We start from the raw sequence: 8564 nt of genomic DNA on the forward strand, positions 1-8564 counted from the left end.
TGTGGTACGCCACACCCCTCCCGATCAACAGGACCCCTGTTTCGACCGTACGAGGTCCATTTCGTCCGTTTTGCGGTACGCCACACCCCTCCCGATCAACAGGACCCCCGTTTCGACCGTAGGAGGTCTGTTTCCTCCGTTTTGCGGTACGCCACACCCGTCCCGATCAACAGGACCCCCGTTTCGACCGTAGGAGGTCCGTTTCGTCCGTTCTACGGTACGCCAGGCCTCATTTCCATCGCTTGTTCCATCCAAGCCGGTTAGCTCCCACGCGTTCCGTTGCCTCTCGATGAACACGACGCATTCCGTTGCCTCCCCATGAACACGACGCATTCCGTTGCCTCCACATGAACATGACGCACTCCGTTGCCTCCCCATCAACATGCGCGCTCGCTGTACGTATGCGCGACTAGGCGTTCGAGACCCCGCCCGTATGTACACATACGTGGCCGTATTTTCTTTCTTGCACCCTGGCCGCTGTACGTACGTGTACATGCTACATGCGCGCCTCTACTACGACACGTGCGCGCCTCTACAACAACCAGTTTTATATACAAGTTCGCGACCAGAATGACAACGCTACGTACGCTTCGACCAGGTGGGTCCCGACTGTCAGGCAGTTCCTTACGTGCGAAAATATAGCTGGTGGGTCCCAGCAGTCAGAGGGGTGAATCGTTTTTTTTCGGACGCACTTCCTTTGCGTGCGAAGATGTAGCTGGTGGGTCCTAGCAGTCAGGGGGCGAATCGTTTTTTTTGCCGGGACGCACTTCCTTGCGTGCGAAGATGTAGCTGGTGGGTCCCAGCAGTCAGGGGGGCGAATCGTTTTTTTTTCCCGGACGCACTTTCCTGCGTGCGAAGATGTGGCTGGTGGGTCCCAGCAGTCAAGGGGAAACTTTTTTTCGCGAAATATGGTGGCCCGTCCGGTGGGTCCCTGCTGTCAGGTGGAGGAATCATTATTTTCCGCATAATAAGGAGGCACTTCCTTGCTGCGGCCGTAGACCCAGCTGTCAGCCTCTCCACGTACAGTCCACGTCCGATGAAAGTCGTTCCTTGACCACGTTGACCACGCCGCGCCGAGAGCACCACGGCGGTGGACGACGGCGAGGCCTAGGAAGGGGACGACTCGGAGCCGGGGAAGACGCAGCAGTGGATGCCCACGAGAAGAGGAGTACGAGGGTTCACTGGTTCGGCTGCGGTGTGAGGCTGCTGTCGCTGTAGATTAACAGGGGGTGTGGGTGAGTAGAGGGATGGCCTGGCCAGCGGTGGGGGTAGTAGGGGGCGGTGAGGCCTCTGCGGCATCACAGCCGGTCATGGGAGGCAGGAGCACGCGGCACAACCGCCGCTGGTTTGGGCGGCTGGAGCAAGAAGACCAGAGGTTGAAGAAGCACTACAACCGTTGGATGAACATCGTATGGTAATAGGAGCTAGAATCGTTCATATTGACTAAGTTGACAAAGCCCTCCGTCCCCGTCAACTTGGTAGGCCCACAAGTCAGCCTCCCAGTATGCTGGGTTCCAGCTGGCAGGGGGAGTATTCATTTTTTTGTGCGTAATAAGGAGGCACTTCCTTGTGTGCGAAGATAGCTGGTGGGTCCGACAAGTCAGCGGGGGGCACGTTTTTTTCGCGAAATACAGAGGCCCTTCCGGTGGGTCCCAGATGTCAGGTGGAGGAATCATTATTTTGCGCATAATAAGGAGGCATTTTCTTGTGTGCGGCCGTGGACCCAGCTGTCAGCCTCTCCACGCACAGCCTACTTCTGATGGTGTCGTTCGTTGACCACATTGACCACGCCGCGCCGAGCGCATCCAAGATGGTGGACGACGGCTAGGCCCCGGACAGCAACGAGCCGGAGATGGGAAGTATGAAAATTTTTAGTATGCAAAAGTTATGCCCATTTTTACAAATTTTCGAGAGATTTTGCAAATAAAGTCAAAATTCATATTTGCAAATTTTCCCAACAACTAGACCACATATCACATTGGAGACTTATTTTCTTTTATTTTTTTCACATTTGCATCATTTTCTTTTTTTTTTAAACTGAAAAGGTGATGGGGGGGATAGAGGTTGAAAATGGGACCTTTAGTAGCTGCGCGGTTTTTTACCCCCTCGCTACTACTATGGCACCACTTAGTAGTAGCGAGGGCTAAAAACCAACGCTACTGCTAGCAAACTTAGTAGTAGCGAGGTTTTAAAAACCCGCGCTACTACTATGGCATGTCCCGGGGGGCACGGTAGAGACCGCTTAGTAGTAGCGAGGATTAAAAACCCGCGCAAAACCTACGCTACTGGTAAGTAGCAGTAGCGAAGTAGCGCGCGGGTTTTTAACCCTCGCTACTAGTAACTTTCTGTGTATAGGCTTTTTCCTAGTTGTGATTTACTCGCTCAAAAGTGCCGTCCCAAGCCATTCTGTCGAACAACGTCTCACTCCATCCAATTCCCGCGAAAGATGTCGCACAGGAGCTATTGACCCTTATGTCTCAAATAAGTGACTCAACTCTGTACTAACTTTAGGGACGAAGGGAGTATATAGTAATATAGAGAATATAAATATATATATTACTGCCGAAGACTTCTCCTGTTGGCTGGCTAGCCGTCCTTAATTTCACATTTTAGATTCCCACTATCTTGTTATCAGATGAAGGCCTTCCAGTTTTTTTAGCATAGTGAGCCTTCCCTTTATGAGGCATCGACTCCCTGCACGATAGTGGCATAAACAACATTTGGGACGGATCAACGTTTAGTATTGTGTCCCTTGACTTGATTTGCACTAGGGTTCCAAACATCGCGAGGCATGAAAAATGGCGAGGCTGCTATCATGCTACGTACAGTAGCCTTCGTCGACCAATGTGTAAACTCCGTAGAAACGTTCGCCTTGCCTCGCATGCACGTGGGCTAATGTCCAAGTGTCTAGTATTGCAGCCATGGGGCGGTACAAGGCATACATAAGCGAGCTTGACATGCTTACTTACAATCAGGTAATTATCAAATGCCTTGCTATCAATTCAGATTTTTTGTTGTTGTGCATGAGCTAGTGACATGTTGTGATGTAGGTTAATTGGAGGCCGTACATGGTACTTAGGAAGTTCCCTTTGAGCAATATGTGCTTTGGTGACCAACATCTTTGGCGTGTCCGTTGCCCCATGATATGCTTTTTTGCGGTGGAGTGGCATCTTCCACATCGTGTTTCGAAGCAATTTGGAGTACAACAACGCACCCCGCCGGATTATGTTGAGACAAGTGTGGTGCTACATAGGTGAGAGTTTTTGTGCCATATGTTGATCAATGTGTAACCACTGAAAAATGAAATTGATACCGATACTTCTCATGCTTTGTAGGACGAGCCGGCAACACAACAAGAATGTCATTAATTGGGAGGATCACCATCTTATGTGGGTGGACATGTGGAATGCTCAGAGGAATGCCCGAGTTGAAGATGATCACACACCTGACAACGACGAGGGGGAATATTTAAGGCATTTGGAGTGGCTTCGCAAAGGGTATAGAGTTATCCTTAAGGGTGCTTGGACTCGTGCCGATTGCTTGGAAGTAATGCCAAGTGAGGCTGCTGATGGTGCATTCAACAACTCTATTAGGGAGACCATTGGAGCGCACCTAGATTATGGCCCTCTGCATGACCAAGTGGTATGCCTTTTTGTCTCTTTTTTGAACATGTGTCATTTCTTCATGAGTGGTGTGTCACTTAAGTTTTATTCAGGGCACGGAGCTATGGAGATGTGTCAATGATAGTAATGTGGTGCTTGGCCGCGCACCTGGTAGAGAAACGGACGGTCTCGTTAGGAGTACTCTACAGGTTAGAGTCCACCCACTTTAATCTTATCCGTGTTTCTTCCACAACCTCTTCATAACTAGGAGTCTCAAGAAATATCAATACTTCCTCATACTTGTCAACAATATCCACATTCATGAATGCCTCTTTGTCAACATAATGAATATTCACAATCTTGTCCATCTAAAAAAGGGGAACATAAGATTAAAAATGTACAATGCTAAATATACCACATTGCTAACAAAACCACTAACCCTAACCATAAATCTTAACATTAGGCATAACCCTAACCCTAAATCTTAACATTAGTCATAAACCAAACAATAAGGTATGCTCAACAACATCACAATGCAACACCATTGGAACAACAATACTAAAAACATCACATTAGATATCCATGTTCAAAACTAGGGTTAGGAACAACAAGAACAAATCAATCCAAATGGGCAAATCCAACCAATAAAAATTTGTGAGATGAAGGAGGTTACCTCAACGAACGAAAATGACACCGGATCCACGGACCAACCCAATCGATTTGCAAGGATTTAAAAGGGGCTAAGTGAGGGACACAAAGGGGGAAAAGGGCAAGAGCTCGGGATAGGCCAATGGGGGAGAAGAGATTGAGGAGTGAGTGGTGGGTGCAAGCCTCACGGCCACCTAAAATATCTGCACCAGAAACGCCATTGGTGCTGGCATTTTTAGAAACATTAGCTGGCTCGGCGTTTCAATCCCGCCACGTCAGCAAGCAACGCCAACTCGGCCCGGCAGTGGGCCAGGGAAGAAACGCTAGCTTGGTCGGCATTTGCATGTTCATCAAAAACGCCGCGGGCCCTGGCATTTTTAAAAAGGTCAAATCATGAAATACTTTCACGCCGGGTTCAGTTTGCCACTAAAAACTCTGACAAGGTCAAAATAGTGATTTCGTCCCTATGATTTCCCTTCAATCCAGTGCCAAATAAGCAATCCCGATGCCCAAACGATCTTTGAGCGACAAACAACCGGGGTCGACTGGGATTGAAAAAGTACAGGGTGCTGGTTTTAGGGATTTCAAGGGTTCGGTTCAGATTGTGAATAAAATTTAAGGTTTATTTTAGACTTTTTCCCTTTATCATACTAGGACAACACTAGTGCGTTGTAATGAGATATAAATATTTTAGTATGTGTAAATAAATGTTAACCAAATTCTGCCCGTTATTTATCTTATTAATGCGATTGTGTAAATAAATATTTGGTAAGTAAATTTAAATGATATTAATTTAGAAAATAAGTAAATTTAGATGATTGATTAGCATACAGGTAAGGTGTGGACAAAAGGCACAATGAGACAAAAAAAAGCCCGCGGAACAAATAAAACGCTGGAAGGAGGGCGAAGAGGTTGACAAAGTGTTCTGCCGGCAAAAAAAAACGCTACTCTTTTTTAAGTATTATATATATCCCTCCATTGTGAATTACTTGTGTTAACTTTGTCTAAATATGAATATATCTAGATATATACTTACACAAATCTAGGACAAGTAGTTCAGAATGAAAGTAATATATGGGCAAGTACTCCATCAGTCTCAAAAAGAATGTCCAAACTTTAGTATAACTTTATATTAAAGTTAATACAAAGTTGAAACACTTATTTTAGGACCGGGGAGTAGTATAGATACAAATATAGTTGAGGCATTTATTTTGGCCCTAACCCTGTCCTCCTCCCCAAGAAAGATTAGGATTTCTCTGCCTCCGCCGGCGTTGCTATCGGTCCACCTTGCCTCCGATGGCCTTAGGGTCATGGAGACACGATGGATCCCGGCCCTTACCGATGGTAGGGCTTCGTTTTTAGATGATTCTTTGAGTTTTGTTAGGGATTGTATTCTGCTCAAGAAGATGAGATGGCGGCGGCTCTCTGAACATGGAATAAGGTCCTCTCCGCATAGCCCCCGTTTGGTTGGTACGTCTAGCGTCATCTGTGGGTGTGTGGAGGTAATGTCTCCGGCAGATCTATCTTTGGTCGATCTACTCGGATTTGGTTGTCGTTCGTCTACTTACGTGTGTTTTTAGGTTGGATCCTTCCGACCTACACTACTCTTCATCAGTGACGGTAGATGTTCTGGTGTGCTGGTTCTATGGGGCTTTAGCACCACGACTTCTGGACTGTCTACTATAACAAGTTTTACCCGGCTCCGGCGAGAGAGGGGTGATGATGGCGACGCGCCTTCGGTTCACTTCAGTGCTTGTAGTCGTCGCTAGGTGGTCTAGAAATCTGGATATATTTTTAATTATTCCTTGTGTTCGTTGTACTACCATGATTGAAGATGAATAGACCATTTTTTTAGAAAAAAGTCATGATATAGATATTTTTTGATAATAGATATAGTTATATAGTCATATAGATACAAAGACAGAAATGCATTAACGGTTGAATCGGTGCGACCAATCGAGCAAGCATTTGAGGCTGTGGATCTTCGAAATACATAGACCGAATAAGAACATAAGATAAGATAATATAATACGAAGTTACCAAGTAAGTAAATAACGAGCAGTGGCTTAAAGGGAATACTTTATTGGCATCGCTGATGCAGTTGCAGATGGAGCCGGACTGACCCCGATAAAAGATCTGATCGGCCGGTCAAACTCCTCAGGCTTCAGCATTGACAGAGCCGAGCTCTATGACCATGCTCCGCGGGTTCTCCCATGACACCCCGCCGGGCGCCGCGACCTCCTCCGACTTGACCTTCCACCCAGCCGCGCTCCCCCGCATGTTCTCCGCCTTCATCGCATGCCTGACGTGGCTAGCCACCTGCTCCCTCCTCACCTCGTCGTCAAGCCGGACGCCCATGCCTCACACCTCGCAGGCATACTTGCAGTTGGTCTACTGGTCGGCGAACCCCGGCCAGCACACCATCGGCACGCCGGCGGCCACGCTCTCGCAGGTGGAGTTCCACCCATTGTGCGTCAGGAAGCACCCCACGGTCGGGTGGCCTAGCACCTGATCCTGCGCGCACCACGTCGTCAGGAAGCACCGCCCTGCCGTCTCCGCGACGAATTCCGTCGGCAGCGAGCTCAAGCCTGCACCGGCGCCGGCGCCAGGGACGAGGTTGTCCCTGATGGACCAAAGGAACGGGTGGCCGCTGGCCGCGAGGCCCCACGCGAACTCAGAGAGCTGGTCGGTGGAGAGGACCGTGAGGCTGCCGAAGTTGGCGTACACGATGGAGCCCGGTTTTTGCGTGTCCAGCCACTCAAGGCACTCGCTGTCCTGCCTCCACAGGCTCAGGCCGCTGGCGGAGCTGGAGGCGTCGTCATCCCTTGGCCTTAGGTGGTGGTTGAGGAGGGAGCCTAGGGGACCGACGGTGTAGATGCGTGGGTACTCGGCGTGGAGGGCGGAGAGGACGTCGGCTTCTAGGTCGTCGAAGGTGTTGAGGATGAGCGCGCCGGCCTTGGTGCAGCCGTTGGCCTCCACGATGTTGAAACGGAGGCCAAAGTCGTCCGGGTCGGTCGTGCGGACGAAGTTGGAGGTATCTTCGAGGCTGATCGGCGGCATGCCGGGGATCCAGTCGATGACCGTCACACTCAGGTGTCCGTTCATCGAGTAAATAGCATAAAACTTCTACTTTACAGGCTAGGGTTCCAAAAAACTACCGATTTTTAATTTTTCTCAAAAAACTACCAAAACAGGGGTTGGCTGTTTCAAAAAATCCTAAATACTCGTCGCTAGTAATTTAAACCATTTTATGACAGGTCGTGCCAACTCCTAAACAATCCGTTTGTTTAACTGTTTTGTTTGACTATTAACTTACATGTGGGACCCACGTGTAAGTTGCCTCTTCTTCCTATTATCTTCTCTTCTCTTTTCATGTCTCTTTATTCTTCCTTTACCCCTCCCGGCAATCACCACCCACCGGCGGCCACCTCCACCATCCGCCGTGCGCCAAGACAAGCTCGACCGCGGGAACGAACGCCACGAGGAGGAGCAGCCGCAGCGCAAGAGCACGGGCCGCCACTACAAAAAAAGACACATCCGTGACATTTTGGGCCGAACGATTTTTTTTTGTCATACATATGACACTTCTATGACGATAATTGTGACAAAACCCGGTATAATCATAGATGTGGTGGGATCCTACTTCTATGATAAAAAATCATGAAAGAAAATGGGCTTTTCGTCCTGGGCGGGCCGGAGACGCAGCTGCATGACATTCTTTGGGCCGTCCATGATGGAAAAAACCGTGGTAGAAGCGAGGGGGAGGAAAATTTCGGGGAGTTGCCGCTTACGGTGGGAGAGCGATGCGCGTTTCTCTCGTACAGGTACGCGCGTGTGTGCGAGGTGTTGGCTCTAACTGAACCCGAGCGATTGCACTGCAGGCTATGCCTTTACTGAACACGAGCGATCGATCGATGGCTGTTAACTGAACCCGATGGAGCGATTCCTTCGCTACTGCTGCTAACTAAAGCCGATCGATGCTTCCTATGGGATGAACAGTGAGCATTGCAGGGGGGTGGATGAATAGTGAGCGGTGGCATTGCCTCTGGATGAACAGGAACCCGTGGTGTGGAGGGCTGGATGAACAGTAGACGGTGGAGGGGTGGCCGTGGAGGGGTGGTTGAACAGGACCCCGTGGTGTGGAGGGCTAGATGAACAGTAGACGGTGGAGGGGTGGTTGAACAGTAGCCGGTGGAGTAGCGCGCGGTGGAGGCTGGATGAACAGGAGCTCGTGGAGGCTGGAGGAGGTCGACGGTATCCCGTGGAGGCTGGAGGAGGTCGACGGTGGAGATGAACAGTATCACGTGGAGTCCC

The 8564-nt window shown here is 49.3% G+C and overlaps 1 pseudogene; it reads right to left on the minus strand.

Moving 5' to 3' along the window:
- Positions 1–6407: 6407 nt before the first annotated feature.
- On the minus strand, positions 6408–7310 carry LOC119308500 (annotated as a pseudogene).
- Between the last annotated feature and the right edge of the window lie 1254 nt (positions 7311–8564).

This window comes from Triticum dicoccoides, chromosome 5B, assembly GCF_002162155.2.
Source record: "Triticum dicoccoides isolate Atlit2015 ecotype Zavitan chromosome 5B, WEW_v2.0, whole genome shotgun sequence".
Lineage (NCBI taxonomy): Eukaryota > Viridiplantae > Streptophyta > Magnoliopsida > Poales > Poaceae > Triticum > Triticum dicoccoides.